Genomic DNA, 22,640 nt, shown 5'->3' with positions numbered 1-22,640 from the left:
CATATATACAATGGAATATTACTCAGCCATAAAAAGAAATGAGATTGAGTTATTTGTATTGAGGCGGATGGACCTAGAGTCTGTCATACAGAGTGAAATACGTCAGAAAGAGAACAACAAACACCGTATGCTGACACATGTGTATGGAATCTAAAAAAAAAAATGTTTCTGAAGAACCTAGGGGCAGGACAGGAATAAAGACACAGACGTAGAGAATGGACTTGAGGACATGGGAGGGTGAAGGGTAAGCTGGGATGAAGTGAGAGAGTGGCATGGACTTATATATACACTACCAAATGTAAAATAGCTAGTGGGAAGCAGCCGCATAGCACAGGGAGATCAGCTTGGTGCCTGGTGACCACCTAGAGGGGTGGGGTAGGGAGGGTGGGAAGGAGGGAGATGCAAGAGGGAAGAGATATGGGGATATATGTATATGTATAGCTGTTTCACTTTGTTGTAAAGCAATTATACTCCAATAAAGATGGTTTAAAAAAGTTATTTTAAATAGAAAAAAAATAGCCAGTTTGACACAAAATACTCACTAGTGAGGTTCTATATGGGAGGGTCATGCTCATTGGCAACAGGCTGGCCCTGTGGGGAGTGATGTTGAGGACTGGGCTGGGCTCCAGAAACGGCACCTGGGTGCTGCTTGATCTGAGCATATGGTAGTTTTTCACTTACTATTTTCAGATGACAGGTCAAATATTAGGCCTGGATCAATCCCTTCTGAGGTTTCCAAAGGCAGCTGAAGATGTTTTAAGTCTCTCCCAACACTTTGTCAGGGAGCTGCATCTGGCTTTGATAAACCAAAGAGTAATGTGATTAGAAAAGCAGCCTCAGTCAGAAGGCAGTGAGCACCAGAAAACCTTCCTTTCTGGGACACTTTAAGAATGAGAATCCTACATTTGGAAACCTCAAGGAAATAGACACACATTCTTGGGTTGCCACTTAGTTGTGGTGGCACTTCCCAGTGAGGCCTTCCCTGGCTGCCCTAACTAAAATTTCAGTAACATCCTAGACATTTACTATCCCCTTTCCCTGCCTGATTTTTCTTATAATTTGTCACAATCTGACCCACTATACAGATGCTGCCTGGTAATGTGACACAGGTAAGAAAGCATTGCAGGGGCTGAGGGCTTTCATTGTTTTGTCTGATAATCAAAAGGAGGTGAAATCCAAAGACATCTCAGAAAAAGAGTCCTTATATGCAAATTGGCCCTATCTGACCTCTATAGACACAGCTAGCCTTACAGGGAGCAGCTTCTCACATGGGGCCTCAGAGATTGCACATTATAGAATAATATTAACCACCACTTGTTGAGTATTTACTATGTGCCAGGCACCATCAAAATGAAATATATATATTCTCATTTAGTCCACCTTACACGATAGCAAGATAGTTCCTATTATCATCATTCCCATTTTGCAGATGAGGAAACTGAGGCTTGGAGAGCATTTACTTGATTCAGGTTCAAACAGCTATCAAGTACCAGAAGTGAGATTCAAATACTAGTAACCTTATCTGAAAACCTGTGATTTTAACCAGCATGTTACATTTTATTTCCTAGCTGAAAGGTACCTTAGTGATCATTCAACTCCCTAATTTTACAGATGAGGAAAATGAACTGCAGAGAAGGGAAATGATGAGGCTATAAGATCCATAGCTCTACGAGGGCAGGGATCTTAAGTATTTTGCTTACCATTGTAGGCACTCAATAAAATAATATTGAGTGAATATAAAATAAATCAGCAAAATGGAAGGCTTGAATTATAGATCTGAGTTCTCTTACATGTCTAACGTTCTATTTCATTTGCTCCACAGAAATTTTTCTTAATTACTATAGGTATTTACACATGTATGTATATGATGCAGGTAAAGGAGGCCAGGGGCATGAAAGGTCAAACTTCAATAACTTCACAGTTTCTCATGAGAGAGGGCTGCCCCAGACTAGAAGGACAACATTCATTCATTCACTCTGCTAATACTTCTTGAAGGCTTAACCTGTGCAAAGCACTATACTAGGCTCCAATGGTAGAGATGTAAATAATAGCTAACCTTTATATATCTGTACAGGATCTGTTCGAGGTGAATTTTGTCTAACCTTTCAGCATATTTGTGCTGAGCACTTATTGTGTGCCAGGTATGTTCTGGGCACTGGGCTTATATGGTTGAACAAAACAGACAAAAATTAATGTCCTCATGGAACTTATACTCTATCCTTCTGACACATTTATGAGGTTAATTCTATCTTTAAGTCCATTTTATAGGTAAGGAAGCCAAGACACAGAGAGATTAATAACCTGTTCAAGATCTCATTGGCAGGAAGTGCAGAGACAGGTTTACACCCAGGTAGTATGGTTCCTAAGACTTCTTTCAATTATTGCATTCTACTGCCTTTCAAAGAGGAATAAGAGTCTTTGCATTCAAAGACTCATGGACTAACTGGAGGCACAGACAGAAAAATTATCAACTGTAAGACAACAAAAACAGCAGGAGTTGACAGTTATTGAGTGTTTACTCTGTTCCAGTCTTTGTGTTAAGAGTTTGACATATTTTCTTTCATTTCACCTTTCTAACAACCCTAAAGGATAGATTACATTACAAACCCCATCTTACAGATGAAACAACTGTAGGGTTCCACATCCCATGTCCTTAGCTACAGTAATGTAGTGCTCTCCAAATAAGTATTTAAAATACATTACCCAAGTACACGAACACAGTCCATCTTACAGAATAACAAAGTTGTAACCTTCCCACTCCCAGCCTTTGTTTTTGCTACTTTCAAACAACTAATATCATTTTATGATATTTGGTAGCTTGTTTATACTGCAGGACCTATGTGCTTCTCTGTGAGGGTCTCTGAAAGCCACCTAAGTTAGCTGCTCAGTTTCTTAGATGTTGCTGGCCTGATGTCTCTAGAAGGTCTGCTAAGTTTGTGTTGGTGCTGCAGGCTGCTTTCATAGTAGCATTTTGTAGAGCCTTTCAAAACTGGTACTCTGTCCTGGCGGAAGAAACAGCATGGCATAGTGGCTAAATCTGTCATCTCTAGATTCATGCAGCCTAGAGTTTAAATCCAGTCTACTGCCTATTTCAGGCTTGGCAAGTTACTTAATCTTTCTGTACCTTAGTTTCCTGGCACTAAAAACAAATTCTTCTAGAGGCTGTAAGAGGAGGGAAAAGTCTATATTGAAGGATTAGGAGAAATACTTATTTTTTCAGTGCCCTGTGTGTGTGTGTGTGTGTGCCTGTGAGTGTGAAAGTATAGACTCAGTCTCCCTGTCCCCAATCTCTCCAGCCCAACTAACTACAATATAATAAAGTATCTTTGCTATTCATTCAGCCATCTTTTATAATTTTCCCTTTAGAAAGGAAAATATAATAGAATCACTCATAAAACTGTATTTCATGCCTATCCTAGTAATGAGTTCACTCTTGATCACATTTGTTAAAGTGAATATCAGATAATGATTTGCCACTATTGTCAAATGTTAGCCAACTTTATATCCACCTCTAGTTATGTAACAGTTAGGCATTAATATTTATTGCTAGATGTTAGCAATTTTACAGAGCTTTGCTTAAAATGTTTGGTGCCTCACAATCTGTTGGCACAAAAAGTGTAACAAAGTAAATGACAGGAGAGAAGATTATAATGGAGTCTGATGGATCATCTTTAAAAGGGAAACCTGTTTCCAGAGAGAACTCTTAATGTGGAGTGTGGAGTGTGGGGGCCATAGCTGGGGCTGCTATGCTTTTAGCAGATGGAAGTGGCATGGACTGGAAATTAACAGAGCACTGGAGACTGAAGTTTGTCACCTCACCAGATTGTTTCCTGGATAGTTTCTTGTCTAGCGGCTTTGAACCTGCAAAGGCCAAATGAGTACACATTGTCTTCTGAGTAAAAAGACCTTCCTATGTGTCAATTTCAGCATTACTCTTTTGTTGAGAGACCCAAGGCTCAGATAGTTACATGTTTCCTTGTACCGTACACATGGAAAGACCACAGTTCATTTGTCTGTGGATGCATTCATAAGAATTGAATGATAGAATCACGACTATCACATATGGAAAGAACCTATCAGGTCAATTAGCTCACTTCCTCCTAACCATGGCAGCACTGTTCCCTCAACAATCATTCTGGCCTTTGTCCAATTTCACTTTAAAGGAAAAGCATTAGCAAAATTCCCTTTCACATAAGGCCATTAGCCTCCTGATTGTAATATGCTTTTTTTTCCTTTCCTCTCCCCACCTTCTTTTTTGGTCAATAGTTCTCTTAAGATAATGAGATCCATACTGTGTTAAATTGCTTAAAGATCTAAAAGTAAAACCTTATTATAATATGAGGGTTGTGCTAAAAGAATATTGTGTGTTAGTAACTTTCCATTATGTTAACTTCCTATTGTGCCCAGAAGTGGAAAAAGCAGAGCCTTTTAACAATACAACTAGTTTCTTTAACAGCTTCACTTGAAGTCATGTATTCTGAGGGTTAAATTTAATACAATATATTCATATTTTGAAAATGACTGTAAAAATGTGATTTGGGGGTCCTTAAACTTTGTGCCAAAGTGTCATTCTTATCTCTAACAGGGAAGGGTAATATATTTAATATATTTAGCTTTGTACCTATGGCTGATGGGCTAATGGACACTAGAAATATGTAGAGGGATAGACTTAGATAAGAGAGGTTAGTGATTCATGCCCACTTATCAAATGCTGGTTCATTCTGAGTTATGAATAAGCCATGATAAATACAGTGCTATGATTTGTAGCTGAGCATCAATAAAAGAAGATGAATATGAGTGGTGAAAAAAAATAAACAATCACCAGAAGAGATCCAAACTTACTGTAAGTAAAAGATGTTTCATCACTCCCCATTTCGTGTCTCTGGAAAGAAGACATTTTTAACTTTTATTTTTTAAGCAATAAAAAGTAAAACAAGGGGATTGACAATAATACTACACATTGTACCTTAAATACATGTAAACCCTCCAGGAGGTACAGAAAATTTTATATTACTCAAAAGCCACAAAATCTTGATTGGCCACCTACTCTGTGGAAAGCACTGCTAGGTGCTATGGGAAGAAAAAATGCGCTTATAATTAACTTACACGTAAAATGACAGCCCTCAGAGCCGTGTCCAATATGCTTCTTCTTCACATCCTCTTTATATTTTATATTTTTGACAATTCATTAACATGTGGCAGTCTGCAATATCAAGGCAGACTAAAGAGACTGCTTTACAGAAACATTATTTTAACCTAAAGAGCCACATAACTCTGAATGTAATTATGAAGCCCAAAGGACATGTTTCAAGACAATAGCACTCCTGTGACTCTGACTCATCCTATAGGGCTAAGACTAGAAGACATCAGAAATGCAATGTGTGTGAGTTTCTAGATGCATAATAACCAGAGTTATCAGATCTGAGTTTGAGTATAAGAAGGGATGCTATGGTGTTTGCTGTATTCTGTCAGGTGTCTATGGTCTCATAACTTAATGCTCTAATCATTTGTGTGATAGAGTCTTTTTTCTCCCACTTGGTACATGATATTTTAGTAATGTGTAGATGGTAAAAGATATTTAGACATAAAGTTTGGAATATCCTTTTTGGCATTTTACGTGTGTGTGTATTAAATTTTTTTTGAATAGAAAGCATCAGGTTTCTTCAAAGGATTCTTTTCACTCATTTTTGACATTTCTGATTCTAAGCAAAACAAAGGATCCAATCTGCCTTGCACCGGGCCTGCTTTGAAACTGGCTCTGGGCTTTTCCCTTTCTTGTGTAGAATGTGTGTGTGTGTGTGTGTGTGTGTGTGTGTGCACACGTGCACGTGCATGTTTGTGTGTGAAGCATCTGGGGGAGAAACTCAGTGGGTAAGAACAACTTATAGGAGGATAAATCCTAGCTTTCTTATTATAGGTTAAGAATGGTGGTGTTCAGTTAGAATTGCCATCATTAAAATGTCTACAAATAGTAAATGCTGGAAAGGGAACTCTCTTACACTGTTGGTGGGAATGTAAATTGGTGCAACCACTATGGAAAACAGTATGAAGTTTCCTCAACAAACTAAAAATAAGGTTGCCATATGATCCAGCAATTCCACTCCTGGGCATATACCCAGACAAAACTCTAAATCGAAAAGATACATGCATCCCAATGTTCACTGAAGCACTATTTACAATAGCCAAGACATGGAAGCAACCTAAATGTCCATCCACAGATGAATGGTTAAAGAAGATGTGGTACATATACACAATGGAATACTACTCAGCCATAAAAAAGAATGAAATAATGCCATTTGTAGCAACATGGATGGACCTAGATATTATCATACTAAGTGAAGTAAGTCAGAGAGGCAAATACCATATGATATCACTTATATGTGGAACCTAAAATATGACACAAATGAACCTATCTATGAAACAGAAATGGAATCACAGACATAGAGAACAGACTGGTGGTTGCCAAGGGGGAGGTGGGTGGGGGAGGGAAGGACTGGGGGTTTGGGATTAGCAGATGCAAACTAGTATATATAGGATAGATAAACAACAAGGTCCTACTGTATAGCACAGGAAACTATATTCAATATCCTGTGATGAACCATAATGGAAAAAAATATGAAAAAGAATATATATATATATATATATATATATGTATAACTGAGTCCCTTTGCTGTACAGTAGAAATTAAACACAACATTGTAAATCAACTATACTTCAATAAAAAAAAAAAAGAATCATGGTGCTCATCAGTAAAGGACATAGCCAACATTATCAGGTACTTCCTGTGAACCAGGCTTTGTTTTAATGACTTTACATGAATTCTCTCACTGTAACTCTGTGATGTAGGTAATATTATTACCTCCATTTTCATTTGAGGCAACTGAGGCCCAGAGATACTAAATAACTTGCCTACCAACTCACAGTCTTAAGTGGCAAAGGTGTCATACTCAAGCAATCTGGCTTTAGAGCCCAAGAGAGTAACCACTTCACAACCTGTCCCACCCTTGCAACATACCTGAGAGTGATGTGGCCTGGTCATCGGTATTTTAAAAAATCTCCCCTGAGGATTCTGATGAGCTCCCAGGGTTTAGAATCTCTGTCTAAGATCAAGCTGACCTCACTTGCTCTTGAAAAAGAGCCAGTGCCCAGGTCTGAGGGAAAAAGGGAGGCAGACAGCAGAGCCGCTTATGAGCCATCAGACGATAAATACCCACCATACGGTCAAAATGATTCCCACTGCTTCCTAGTGAGGGAAGCAGACACTTTGCATATGAAATGCACTGTTTATTTTCTTGTGTGGTAGTTTCAGTTCAAATTAAATGTTTCACATCAGACAAGGAACTAATAACAAATGATCTCCTCCCTCAGTGGTGCAATAACAAATATGTAGTAATTTGAAAGCTGGAAAGAAAATTATTACTCCCAAAGATGCAATAAATATACGATATGTTTAGAGAGTCATTTGATGAAATGAACACTGAAGGTGCTGCTAGCAGTACTTCTGCTTAAGAAAAAAAATCTTAGTTAAAAAAAGAAGCATTTAAAAATGCTGTCTGATCTGTCAACATTTTGTTAACATGTAATACCTTAAGGACACAACTTAGAAGTAGAATCTTCAGTGAAGCAAAAACTCATTCCTTCTTCACATCACAGGAGAGAAAACTAGCAAGTAGAACAACCAGGCATAAAATTTTGCAGTCTAAAAGCAACTTAGTAAGATAGGCTCCTTCTGTCCCCTTTCTTAATTTGGTCTTTGAAAAGGGCAATGGCCAAATGCTATGATTCTCTTCAGGGAGGCATCCTGTTGCCTGCCCCCAAGATCCATTTTCATTCTGCTCTTAGCACTCACAGTATTCTGGGAGATCTACTATTTTTCCTCTCACTGACAGGTTCCTTGTTTCAAGGACTCCAAGGAAATCAGGCTCAATCCCCTATATTCAATTGCTTTTGGCCCTGATCTAAAACATTAGCAGAGGCAAGAAAAAAGTCCAAGGCCAGGACTAGCTCCTGCTGTTAGCATCTAGCCCCTAGGGAGAGGCCAGGGTCAGGTCTCTGCAAAGGGACTTGTCTTCTTAATGCTTGCTGTAGCCAGTCTTACACTTCTTGGAGCTTAGAAGGCAGGATACTACAGTGGAAGGCAGCAGCACCCCGTATTGAAATTGGGGTTTCACCTTACATTAAAAATTTTGAAATATGTATAGATTCTCAATAAGCTGCAAAAAATATACAGGGAGGTCCAATGCAGTATTCACCCCTCCTTCCCCAATGTTATCATCTTGCAAAACCATGAAATTGACATTGGTACAATCCACAGAACTCTTTCAGATTTCACCAGTTATAGTTGTACTCATTTGTGTGTGTTCTAGTGTGTGTGTGTGTGTGTGTGTGTGTATAGTTTTATGTAATTTCATCACATATGTAGCTGTCTTGATTGTTGTAGCTATGTAGTAGGCCTTAACAGCAGGAAGAGTGATTTCTCCCTCACTGTTTTTTAAGGAAAAAAATCCTCTTTTTATTTTGTCCATCCTTTTTCTTATGCCATTCTCATTCCATTCAAAAGTGTACTCATCAGCAACTTTTCCTATCCCAAGATTGGCTAGTCTGAATGGAGCTAGTACCTTCTGCGAGTGGACAGAGGAACCAGTTTACACTGGGGGATTGCCAGGTGCACAACTTAGATTTTCCTTGGGGAAGAGAATGAGGCAATTGAAGTATATATTTGGTTTGCTTTACTACTAACTCTTTAGAAACGTACTCCCAAACATCTCAGCCCACAGGCATCACCAAGAAGAGTTGTCTGATTACTGCCTCTGTGTTTTTTTGTTTTTTCTATTATGGGGAAGTTGAAGACCACAGGGGTTAAACCATTGGCCTAATTAAAAAACAAATCAGAGCAAAACAAAACAAAACAAAAAACCCTCTAACTTTCTAATTGGGTCAAGTGACAGTTCAAGGAAAACTTACTTCCTGGTGATGTGGTATGATTTGAGTGCACCTAGGTGTCCCCAACCTCTAATGTTTCTCCTCAGTAGATGACTACTGATACACCACTTCATCCCTTTAGCATAAGCTTTTAAGTCCCCATAACATGTAGGCATCTTCAGGAGGGCTGATGCTTTCAACATTTTTTGATACTTTACATCTTAGTATGAGTCTGTACATTTCACCATTTCTCAAGAATGGATTTTTATGGGGGAAAGCTTATAAACATGCTGGGCACTAGAAGCTTGAGAGACCCAGAAAAAGGTCCAGAATGGAGAGGTCAAGGTTTCTGAGGACAAACTTTGTTCTGATTATAGTGCTTTCTAAAGCTGACTTCTCCTTAGACTCTCAGCTTTCTGAGCCAACTGCACAATTATCCCCCTCCTTTAGTTATATGATTATCATTATAAAAACAAAACAAAAACAAGTCAAAAGGTAGAAACTTCCAGTTATAAGATAAATAAATACTAGGGATGTAATGTACAGCATGATAAATATAATGAACAGTGTTGTATGTTATATATGGAAGTTGTTGAGAGTAAATCCTAAGAGTTCTCATCACAAGAAAAAATATTTTTTTCTGTTTCTTTAATTTTGTATGTATAAGAGATGATGGATTTTAACTAAACTTGTGCTAATCATTTTTATGATGTATATGAATCAAATCATTATACTGTATACCTTAAACCTATACAGTGCTGTATGTCAAATATATCTCAATAAAACTGGAAGAAAATAACTAAATAAATAAGTAAATAAATAAAGTTATGATATTACCAAAAAAACCCCCACAAAAAACAAAAGCAAAACAAAACCAAAAACCTAGCTCTGTCTTTGTTCTTTCTGTGCTGTATGTTCTAGTGATGATTTGGTTATTCTCAGTTTGTTTGAGGAAGTTTGAAATAGAGCACTTGGAAGGCTGCCATATATGTGAAAAGAAAGACCCCATTTAATACACCCAACCAATTGCATTCTGTTTAATTCAATTTGATTATATGTGGTTCAGTTCAATTAGATTCAATTCAACATTTATTGCATGCTAAGCAAATGCCAGGCACTGAGCTCTGGTGCTGAATGTGTGGCTTAAGCCAATACAGAATCATTTCTGTGACGTGGTACTGACACCCAAGTCAGTCACTCCACTCTCACCAGGACAGAAAGTCGTCTTTAAAAAAAAATAAAGACAAAAGGCAGCTAGATTATCAACAGAGGATGACAAAGAGATTTCTGAATGGAACTCACATCTCCTTGAGTCAAACTGCAACATGCTCCCTGGAGGGTGAGTCCATAATTTCTTGGCTTTGCCTTGTCTGACATGTTAGCAGTGGATCAGAGGGCTGCTGAGAGAAGTGGGCTGGGACATGATAGTCAGACCAAGATAGTATGATAATGGTACATTCAGCCCCAGAGCAAACATCTATTATTGGGATTTATTCCTGAAAATGGTTGTAGGTTGATGCCTCCATTACAAGCCTCACACTCTTGATTTCACTGAGCTGCATCACAGAATGCCCATTATGTTTTAAAAGAGATGCAAGCTTGTGCCGACTTTATGTCAAGCTGGGTAAATGTAAATGGGTTTGAATCTTAAAACACCTTCAGTGACTCCTCCTGTCATGTTGATCTATTGTGTTGCCTGGATAACACAACAGTGGCCTTGCTTTGGAAAATGATGAGAGCTAGTTCTTGGATCCAGTTAAACTTTGGAAGCTGAGAAAAGAATTCTGATCAAGCAGAAGTGAACTTCTACATCACATACCTAACAGCTTTAAATTTTTTCTCGGACTGGTTCTCAGAAGTCAAAATACCCTCAAGTGCAGAGACTTGAGGCAAAGTCATCTCCTTCAGGCAGGAAAGTCTGTAGCTGGGCCCGGATGGGTAACCACTGTGACAATACTGGCAAGTAGGCAACTAAAATTTTGTAGGGAACTGCAAAGTATTTCTCACAGTATGCAGGCAGAACTAGTGGAGGGGGTTTCCAGGACACTTTCCTGGTCCTCAAAATACAGGTGGTCACCTGAGAGAAGCACTCATGGCGTAGCTGCACATCTTTCCCTCCTGGCAAACTCTTCTGACATAGAGTAGTGAGCCAGTGAGGTCAGCCTAAATCACACTTTGGGACATGCCACTGACAACTGCGTGGGTGTGAGGGAGGTGGGGTGAGAGGCAAGTGTGAGAAATATGTCAGATCTTGATGCACAAAGAGTTATAGCATGTACTACATTCCTTGTAAATTGAGAGGCCCCTTAGTAGTAAGGAAAGTTAAAAGCAGGCATGATGACTGATTTAACGGTCTATTAAGCAAGATCTTCTAAGTTGAGGTTTCCAAAGCAGGCATCTCTTGCTTGTTCTTTAATAAGCCTCTTACAGCTTAAGTTTATGAAACCCAGAGGCAGTGGGAAAGTACCTCGCTTCTTGCCCACCTCAGATGTAGCTCAGTCAGTGACTGGAATGTTGTGGGGTACAGACCCAGAGGCAGGAAATACCATGGGAAGGAGAACTTCTAGTCAACTATTTCTACAATCAAATCAGATTATTTAGGAGCCATCTTGGACTTTTGAGGATTTTCTAGTTTATTGTTTTTTGCCTCTTCCTGTCTTCTGGGGATTGCTTCCAGGGTAGGAATAAGGGAAGTGTGAATCAGTAAGATCTGTAATATGTCAGCATCATTGATCAAAAGGTTTAGTGAGAACATATGGAAAAAAAATGTTTGGCTTCATTGATAATCAAAGAAATACAAATTAGAACACTAAGACTTTTCCCCCCATCAAAATAGGAAAGGAGGGGAAATGAAAATACTAGAGCCAAGGAAGGTATAATGAAATAGGCACACTCAAATGGTACTAGTGGGAGTAGAAATTGATACAACTCTTTTGGAAAACAATTTGACAGAGTTTATATTTTTGATGCAATAATTTAACTTCTGGGAATCTCTATAACCTAAGTAAATGATGTTAAGTAGGTGAAGTTTTAAGCACAGATATGCTCATTGTGGCTTATTTCTTTTTGGCCAAATATAGGATACAACCAAAATGTTTGAGAATGTGGGAATATATTTAAGTACATTATGGCATATCCACATGATGTGCTATTAGGCAGTCATTTAAAAATGTGCTTACAAGGAGCTTTTAATAACATGGGGAAATACTTATGTTGTAATGTTAACTGGAGAAAAAACACAAGCCTTTATTTAGAGAGTGAACACAACTATATTTTAAAATATGCATGTAAATGCACAGTAATAAAGATGGAAGGAAATGCAACTGAACGGTAAGAATGGTTGAGTTTGGATGGTGGTGCTATAATTTATTTTTTTCCTGATTTTATTTTATTTTATTTTTTGCATTTTTTTTCAAATTTTGCACACTGAGCATGCTCTACTTTTTTTTTAACATCTTTATTGGAGTATAATTGCTTTACAATGGTGTGTTAGTTTCTGCATTATAACAAAGTGAATCAGCTATACATATATGCTCTACTGTTATATTGGGAAATTTTTGTTCAAAAAATATTCAGTGGGGGTTGGGGTGGGAATTGAAAATACTGATGAAAATGAATTTGAGAGATTATCCAAGGGCACTATTTAGCTGTGTTCTTCCTATTTCTGTTTAGCTCAGAGAGTTGAGGAGTAGTTATATTTAAGTCTCAGGCTATGTGACCCTGCACAGTTCATTTTACACATTCTTCTGACTCTGTAAGTGGCTTTGTCTTAGGCCTTATATGGGAGAAAAAAAATACTGATAGCTGTCCTTTATTGGATGCTTATTATATGCTGGACATTAGGCTGAGCTCTTGACATTTATAATTTCATTTACTCTTCACAAAAACTCTCTGAGGTAGTTTATGTTATTATTATACTCATTTTACAGACATGAAAACTAAGGCTTAGAGAGCTTAGGTAACAATCTAAAACATACAGCTAGTCAACAGAAGACTAAGAATTCAAACCCATATCTGTCTTAATTATTATATATGACACAGTTCTTAGTTTCAGAAAGTGGGTGAATAATAAGAACTATGAAAAATGTTTCAGGTTGGACACTTTTGCCTGAAGATACAGAAAGCTCTACTGACACTGGTTTAAGCCGTAAAGCCACTATATGGTTACTTACCATCAAGCATGGAAGTAGGTTATTTCAGGGGTGTTTCTGAACAAGATGATCCATGGGCACTAGGTAGCCATCCCTGGAATTCTTCTGGCCTCTTCTCAGAGTTTCAAGATGGCTACAGAAGTATTAAAGATCATGTCCTCACATGCAGGTGTTCTAGGCAGGGAAAAATGGAAGGAGCTCTAATTTTTTGCAGAGTTTTCTTTTTATTATGGAGAAAAATCTTTCACAAAACCTCTACATCAAATTTCTACGTACCTCTCTGTTGGAAGATAATTCTCCAGCAGTCATTTGCATTTCAGCATGCCTTGTGAGCAGAGACAATGACTACCTTTGTTCTGGATTTTTTTTTTTTTTTCAAGGATGTTTGTGTAGTAAATAGCTTGGAAGATAGAGATAATGTCTTCTTTCAGGGCAAAGGGCAGGCCTGTGTACTGACCATTATAAATGATTTATGCTTCCTGAATTCAGGGTTCTTCTCCTGTAACCTAACACACTGAGGCTGCAGTCATTGTGCAGCTCTCTTTTTATCATCCTGTGTAAAATGGGGAGTCTGATCACTAATGCTGTTGTGAGTGATACAGTCTTTGTCTCTGGCTCAGGAATTGTGTGTCTTCTGCCAGCATCCATAACACTGGCAGCTTAACTTGTTAGCTTGTAAATAGGGTAAAATCTCAGATCCTTCCCTGTTCTTGACAGTCTCATTGGTCAGATTTTTTTCCATATGGGCAATCCTAGCTGTGAGAGAAGCAAAGCTAGAGATTATATGGCAAAGGAAAGTGGAATAATCATATTTGGCTTAGGTAAATTAGAATTCATTCCCTGGGGCTAGGCACATTGCTCCACCAACCCGGGTTTCTTTTGGCAAGAAAGTAGAGGAAATATCTGTTGAGAAGGCAACAGTGTTTGCCATTAAAAAATGACCATCATAAAGGAAGAATGTGACATGTATTTTGGGGCTGTATAAACAGAGGACTCTGTAGCTTCAAAGAAAAGAAGACATTTTGCTTGAGAGCTTGGGTTTAGAGAAAGCTTCATAAAGGAGGTAATACTTTATATGTGCCATGAAAGATAGAATTTTGACAGACTGTGATGAGGATGGCTAGGCTGGTAAGAAGATGTTCCAGGCAAAGGAATAGCATGAGTCAAGGTATACTCTGAAGAAAACACATGGCATATTCAGGGAACAGTAGAGATGAATTAATTTTTATCCTAAAGTCCAATCTTCTAAATAGCCCAGGGAGTAAAAATGGAATACTGGGGTTTATAATGACCTCTGTGAATTTGGAAAAGTCCCTTTAGTCATCATCCCTCAGTGGTGCCATATGCAAAATGAAACTGGGTGTTTAATTTGCAGAGTCATGGCACATAATAATATGAATAGTGGTTCTGGAGTTACATGGAGGTAAAATGGCCAAAAAGATATTATTACTATAGTTTATGCAATTAAAAGGGCAAATCAGTTGAGAACTGCCATTAAATAGCCTACCCTATAGTAATCCCCATCCTATGGTGAGCAGAAAGATACAAACTAGGAATCAGAGGCCCGATTTGAGACCTAATTTACTCCCTCTCTTCATTCAATTTCCTCATCTATAGAATGAGGGTTTTGAATTAGGGCTTATCAGGTCTGATATTTTATATATTTCTAGATGAGGACAATTAACCCCAATCATATACAGAGTGTACTCCTGATCACGCCCCCTTCTCCTACTTAGCACACATACATATCACATGCTGGCAGGATGATGCATAGACATGCTAAGACATGAACTTTGATCCCACTAAATATTTTCATTTCAAACTCATCTTGAACCTCTGCCTCCCTTGTGGATTTAATTTGTAGTTTACCCCCTGTATATGTCAAATCATTCTGCAGTGAATTAGGTCAAGATGGGACTAGTAACTGAAAGACCCTCAGTTTTAGAACTGGCATTTCAGTTAACATCTGCTGGGTTAGTTCCTTCTTCTACGAATTCCATTAGGGTGAAAGCTTATTTCTAGAATTTTTCCTATATGCTATTTTGAATGCCCTATCAAATGCATTATCAATTTGTGTGACCCATGATGGCTCCATAACTCAGCTCACGGAGGAATTAGGGTGAGACTGACCTCATGCAGAGAAATCTCCATGTCATCAGCTTTCATTTTAGGGCTTCTCTTTGTCATCTCCTTCAAAAACCTGTCACTGTTGAGTGTTCTTCTAGTGCAAAAGGGCGGGAAGAAACTCCATTTGTTTGGAGCCCATCATTCTTTATGCACTCCTTTGTGATAGATAGAAAAAGGCAGTAGGCAAGGGATCTTGTTCTGAGAGCATAGGACAGAAAGGCAGTGAGAAATGCATCCAGTAAAGAAGTCAGAGCTGCAGTGGAGATTCTTGTGTCTCAGTGGTTACTGCACTTTGATTCTCGTGGGAGATTGACAGCCTCAACAATTAGCAATGCCAGTCCCCTTCTAGGCACAACTGATAAGGAAGGATAGAACACATGATTACAAGGTGCTTGCTATCCAGCTGAAGAAAGGAAGATTTTTTTTTATAGCAAATGACTCATAGTTACATTTGCAAATTATCATACAAATGAATGCAAATTCATATGACCCAACTAGAACAGGAATGGGCTGTGGAAGCCCAGGATGAAGAGGTGATCACAGTGAAGGAGGGTTAAAAAGAAAAGGCTTCATAGAAAACAAACTTAAGGTTACCAAAGGGGATAGTGGGGGGCAGGGAGGAGAGATAAATTAGGAGTTTGGGATTAACATATACACACTACTATATATAAAACAGTTAAACAACAAGGACCTACTGTATAACACAGGGAACTATACTCAATATCTTGTAATAACCTATAATGGAAAGGAATATGAAAAAGAATATATATATGTATATATATATGTATAACTGAATCACTTTACTGTACACTTGAAACTAACATAACATTGTAAATGAACTATACTTCAATTTAAAAAAAGAAAAAAGAAATGGCTTCCCTGAGGAGGAGAATTTTAAACTGAGTTTTGAATGAAGGAAACCCATACCACACACACAGAGTGCTCCTGGCACCATTCCTTTATGCAGTATTTATTTGGCATCTGTTGTAGCACAGCACTATGTAGGGTGCTTTGGGGGATACACAGAGGTACAAAGCTCCAGCTCTGCCTTCCCCCAGGAGCTTCAAATCTGTTAAGGAGGTTCACTTCTTCCCCAGTCCTGATGTTTCCTTCCATATGGAGTGACATCCCATTAGGAGAACATTCTGGCCTCTCTCTGCCCCCTCATCTCCTCCTCTCCTGAGGAGAAGACGTGACTGCTCTGATTGGTGTGTTTGAGAAAAGGTGCTGGGCAAGTGTAGCTCAGCTGAGCCCTCCAGCTTTGTTTGAGAGCCCTGTAGCTTGTATCTTTATTTGAGACATATTCTGGTCTGCTCCTGCATGCCTGAAGTCACATAGGTGCAGGTCCTCACTGGAGGACTGCTGACTTCCCGTGCCACTTGTGATGGGGTTAACTCTATCAGGTTCTGGGGTTCAGATATTAGGAAATTCACCCAAGCTATGTCCTCGACTCTAGACTTCAGCAGTAAAAAATGTGATATTTTGATTTTCATCAGTCTGAATTCATTGTCTAGCAGGCGATTGACTCAGAATTCGAAGGAGTGCTACTTATTTGGCCTCCTCTCCCCACCCCCACCAAGGTCTAATAAGAGTTGTGAGACAAGACCATATATAATTATAAGAAAAGGTGAATGTGATAAGTACCATAAGTGTGACTTGACGCCTTTAAGATTCTTTTCTTCACCCTTCAAAGCCTGTTACCAATATAGAAAAGGAGTACCTTTTGAGACACTCAACATTTACAGAAATGGTTGCAGGCTGGCCACTTTTCACTTGCTTTCAGCTGTCTCTTGATTTCCTGGTTGTTGACTTTCAACACTTCCTCTCATTTCTAGTCCTGGCCTCTCTTCTGAGTCCCTGACTTGATATCTCCACTTGGATGTCGCACAGGTCACTCCAAATTTATAGGGACCTAAAATGAACCCATGAGTCCCCAGTGCTCCACCCCAACCTGTATCTCTCCCAGTTTTCCTCATCTCAGTGAATGGCAGCACCATCCATCCAGTTTCTCAAGCAAAAAATCCTTGTGTGATCTATCAATATATTTGTGTGGTGGGTTGGTAAATGTCTGCCTCTCTTAAGTATCATCTCTCTCCTTTATTTCTGTAATGTAACTACTGGGTCTCTCAGGGTGCCAGACACATAGTGGGTACTCAGTAGACATTTGCTGAATAAGTATATTTTATTAACCCCAGTTCTATCCTTTTCAACCTGCTGCAGCAGTTTGTTTGGCTTCGAACCTCTGATATTTTTCCTCTTGAATTCTACCATCATGTTGCCCTTTTCTCGCTAAGACTAAAACATTCTTTGGTCTTAGGGCAATATAGATAGATTACTTTGGGAATTCCAAGGAGGGGGTTGGATGGGAGTATTATGGAAGGTTCATGGAGAAAGAATAATTTGTGATGGGCCTTGAAAGAAACAGGGTTTCAATATGTAGAGGAATGGAGGCAAGGGAATGAGATATTTCTGGTGGAGGAAGTCACTAAGAAATGTAGAGGTAGAGCAGCACTGAGTATTTTGGGAACATGGCCAATAGACTGACCTGTGAAGGGATAGAATGGAGGCTACCATTGGAAATGTAGGCAATGGCTGGTCTGTGGAGAGAAAGTGCTTAAAATCATCTAGGAAACATGAATCTGCACAGTAAAAGAGTGCAATACGAACTCTTCACTAAAACTGTTAAACTACAAATGAAAGCTGCATAGACAGAGTAAGAAATTAAAATCTGTTCCATTAGGTTATGACCAATTTCCTTGTGAGATAACTGTGGATGAGTTTTAGAGAATTTCACAGAAATATGCTCCTTTTGACAATGTTCATATTTCTTGTAAAATTCTTCATATCCTCAATATTCTCTTGGATATGCTGTGAAATTCTGCAAGTGCAATCATTCCCCTTGTCATCTCATGAAAACACATGTTTCAGGCTTATCCGTTCTGTGGGCACTCCAGTTCTCCCCTGATTCCAAGGACAAATAAAGCCTGACCTAAAGACTCTGGAAATGAGGTGTCGAGAGGGAGGGGCTTATTCTTTTTGGGACTTTTCAGTCAAGGAGCCTCCACTGGCCTCAGCACCAGGGAATAATTAGTGGGTAATGTAGAACAGTGTGAGAAATTGTTCAATTTCAGGAAGAACAATTGCTGAAGAGAAAATTGATCCATTTTCCCAGTTTCTCACTTGAACACATTTGTGCTGGCTGCTTGCTTTTATGAATTGGAGGCCACCTAGCAAGTTGCTGTTTTTAGCAGTGATTATTTCACCAGACTTATTTACATATCTATTTTATTTTTTCAGAAATGCTTTCCCTTTTGGGTGGGCTCCACTGGGACTGGGAATGTTCCTGAGACTACTGGGCCTGGGCATGTTGTATATGAGTGCAAGGAAGGAATGTCTTCCTCACTTCAGCCTGGCTTAGGAGGGCTGAAGAGCTACCTTCTAAAATGTAAAGAGTTGTTATGTGGGAAAGTGAGTAGACATTCTTTGGAGCTCCAGAGGACAAATCTAGGACTAATGGGCAGAAGTTATTAAGAGGCAGACTTTGGTTTAGCATGGGTACTCTGTCAAAATCAGAGCTGCTTAGAAAGGATGGGCTGACTAGCCAGGTAATGACCTTCATTTCCCAGAAAGGGTTGAAATAGGGGTCAGATGGTAAACTATTAGGGATATGGTAGAGAGAATTCCTACATTGCTTGGTGGGAGGTTGGATAACATCAAAGATCCCTTTCCGAGTTCTGCTCATCTGTGAATTCTACTGCCTATATATCGAATTTGACCCATATTTTTAGACCAAGGCCTATTCTCATTTTCTGCACAAGGCCTTATACAGCACTCATCTCTTCTCCACACTTGACGGCAATGATTTATGGACTTATGTTGTTAGTCCAGGTGTCAAAACAGCTGTCCCCAGATATATAGAACACACACACACACACACACACACACACACACTCCATATTTCTTACAGATGATATGTACAACAGCCTTCTCTAACTTTTAGCGCATTCCTGAATTTTACCCTAACCTTACTCCCCACCCCCATCCATTTGGCAATCATTGGTGGAGTGAGATCCAGAGAAAGGACAAGGATATCTATTTCACACATTATTACTTTGCACTAACCTTGTTCCAGATCCTGTCTTAGGCATCAATGAGCAAAATACATCAATGAACAAAACAGATCCCTGCCCTTGTGGAGTTTACATGTATGTAAAGTAGCAGCACATAGGTAACAATCTATATTAACTTCCTTTCTTTTCAAACCTCCTCAGTTAGTATGGTATTAAAGAAGTCAGATTCATTGAATACCTACTATGTTCTGTGATCTTATTCAATCCTTGAAACAACCCCAAGAAGTAAATCTTCTCATCTACACTCTCGTCAGAAAAACAGAGGGTCACAAGGTTAAGTATTTTATCTAAGACCAAACTATAAGTAGCACAAGTATAATTTGAATATAGGTCTGTTTGATTTCATACTCATGCTCTTTCATTATGCTGCTTCCAAGAAGCATAATATTTCTTGGTTATTCTACAGCAGGTAACTCTCAACACAACTGAAGATCATCTTTTGTAAAATGAAATTACGGTCTCTAAAGACAGGACCCTTATACTTCAGACTGCATTAAGAATCACATAGGAATGTTGATAAAAGTGAAGATGTAAGAATTCAAATGAGCCCAGGAACTTGCATTTTAACAAGTACATACCTGCAAGTAATTTTGATGTCCACAGGCCATGCACCATGCTTTGAAGGACTTAATGTCCTTTACAGCTCTAACACTTTGTGCTTCTATGAGATTTTGACTAGTTCCAATTTTGTTATTTATAATGCATAAGAGCACTTCTGGGATTCATTAGCAGTCAGTGTAGTCAGTATCATCAACTTCACCACCATCTCCAGCACCATCAGATACAGTTATCTTTTATTTGTAAGCCACTTGATTGATGTATTTTTCTTTCTGGGGAACACCTGTGGAAAGACTGGCCTGTCCTCCTCTGCTGATACTTCCTGGCTGCCTGGCTGGCTGGTTAGTCCATACAAAATCAACAAAATCAAAGAGTTCTAAGGTGGGCTTTATAAAGGTACGTTAAGGTACAATTAGTGACTTATTTAGATCATATACCTTGACAATAATCAGTGTTGTGGATTTGGACTATTCAGCCCCACTGAAGGTCTGATTTTCCCAACTCACTGGATTTCCTTTTCTTTCCATGACCATGATGCTACTTCCCACTACTTTTGAAAATGTTGCTTTAGTTGGACCCATTATTGACAAGAGAAGCTTTGTGCTTTGGGGCTTAAGTGCTGAACCTTTTCATTTCAAGAATAAGGCTGATTGGGTACAGGCAGTGGGCAATATAGGGTTTCAATAGCTTTATCTTGGAATTTACATGCTCTTCCACTCAGCAACATTATAAGAGGTTAGAATATCCCTCACATCATCTTAGTATGGTTCTGCGCCCTCAATATACAATAGATTGATTTTTCACAATAATCATAGATAACATTTATGGATTATTTGCCATGTGCCAGCCACTTTACTGCTTTACATGCTAATCATCTTGTTTAATTCTCCTAACAACCCCTGTAGGTACTTTTAGGGTCTCCATTTCACAAATGAGGAAACTGGCTCGAACTCAGAGCTTAAGCAACTTGCTTAAGTGCACACAGCTAGGAAGTGGTTGAGTCAGGATTTGGATCCAGTCTAATGACAGAGCTTTCCCCTCTGTGCATTATATGCTTTATGAAAATGGAAGGGCAATATCTTAGGGGAGCTTGAGCATTTGGATCTTGTATTAAGGGTTTACAGGTTAAGCTGGAAGAGAAAGAGATTTAAGCACGTTTGAGTTTCTCAAAGCATAATTCTTGCTAACATATGTCTGTTATCTTTTCTTCCTTTTTATATTAATAAATCTTTTACATATGTTTGTGCACTTGGTAAATAGCTAATGATAATGGCTTCCACCTGTATTCCTCAAAGAAGGATTGAAAGTTAGAATGCAATTACAATTAATATGCATGAAAAGGAAAATTGTCAATTAACACAGAGTATTACAGTGCAGAATGTAATGTGGCAACACATTCAGCATAGAAATAAGCATCACTGGTCCCCATTGAAGAGCCTGCAGCTCACAGCCACTTTGTCCCTCATCTCTATATGGGCAGTACCTCTAGAAGCAGCCAGAAAACACAGTAGCTCAGTGCTTGTTTGGATCTCAGCCTTCCCCCCTCCTCTCCTCTTCGCTTCCCTGTACTTATGCCATGGAGCCCTATTCCTTTTGGCATTTATTGTTGTTGCTATAATTCTTATTATCTAACTTTTTGTTGTTGTTGAAAAAATGATTCCTGTTCATGTAAAAATTCAAACTGTAAAAAAAGAACAAAAGGCGAAAAATAAAATCTTCTTCCTTCCCCACCTCTACACACTCTGTAGCAGTCAGTAGTCACTTGAGTTTTTCATATATCTTTCCAGAAACTTTCTATGCAGATATAATATTTAGGCACATATATAAACTCATGTATAGCTTTTAAAAATGTTGATATTAGCATAGCCTTTGTCGATCTGATGGCTAGAAAAAATAGTATCTTACAGTTTTATTTTGCATTTCTTTAATTATAAGTGAGGTTGAATATGTATTTGTATGTTTATTGGTGATTTGCATTTTTTATTTTCTGAACTGTTCATTTTCTATTTATATCTTTTTCTTATTGATTTTAATAGCTCTTTGAATATGAGAGAAATTAGCTTTTTTTTCCTGTCAAATATATAGCAAATACTTGTTCTTAGTTTATCATTTGTCTTCTGTTTTTTTAATGGTAATTTTTTGTCATACAGAAGGTTTTAATTTTTATGTAGCTTTATCAAATATTTTCTTTACAGATTCCAGGTTTTATTTTTTCATTTGAAAAGTCTTTCTCATTTCATCATTATTTCAAAATTTCCCTCATGCTTCCATCTACCCCTTTTTCTAAAAAAATTTTTTAATGTTATATAAAAAGTAATATTGAGGGACTTAATGTGAACTAGGTACCATGAGAACCCTCCAGGAGGGTTCTGGAAATATTAGATAAATTATAACAGTGTTCTATTAAGTACATAACTTAGCTATTGAGAAAGTAAAGAATATTGGTAGGATTCAGAAACAAAGAGGAAAACTCAGAGGGTAAGCATATACTTTATGATATGGATGCCTTAGAGAGAGGTGGAGGGAGTATCACACTCAATAGTCTAAAGGCTTGTGTTATAACACCTATATGGAGACAAGAGATAAAACCTTGAGTCAGTACAAAGTGCCTCTCACAGAAAACCAGGAATCTGAAGGGCTACAACCTCATTGTAAGTGTGGAGTAGAAAAAATTGTATGCAATAATACATAGAAATAACAAGGAAACCTATCATTGTCCAGGATCTGGGTGAGGAAAAGTTCTGTCCTGAAA

This window comes from Orcinus orca, chromosome X (assembly GCF_937001465.1).
Source record: "Orcinus orca chromosome X, mOrcOrc1.1, whole genome shotgun sequence".
In the NCBI taxonomy this organism is placed as follows: Eukaryota; Metazoa; Chordata; class Mammalia; order Artiodactyla; family Delphinidae; genus Orcinus; species Orcinus orca.
Note: the sequence above shows the minus strand (reverse complement) of the source record.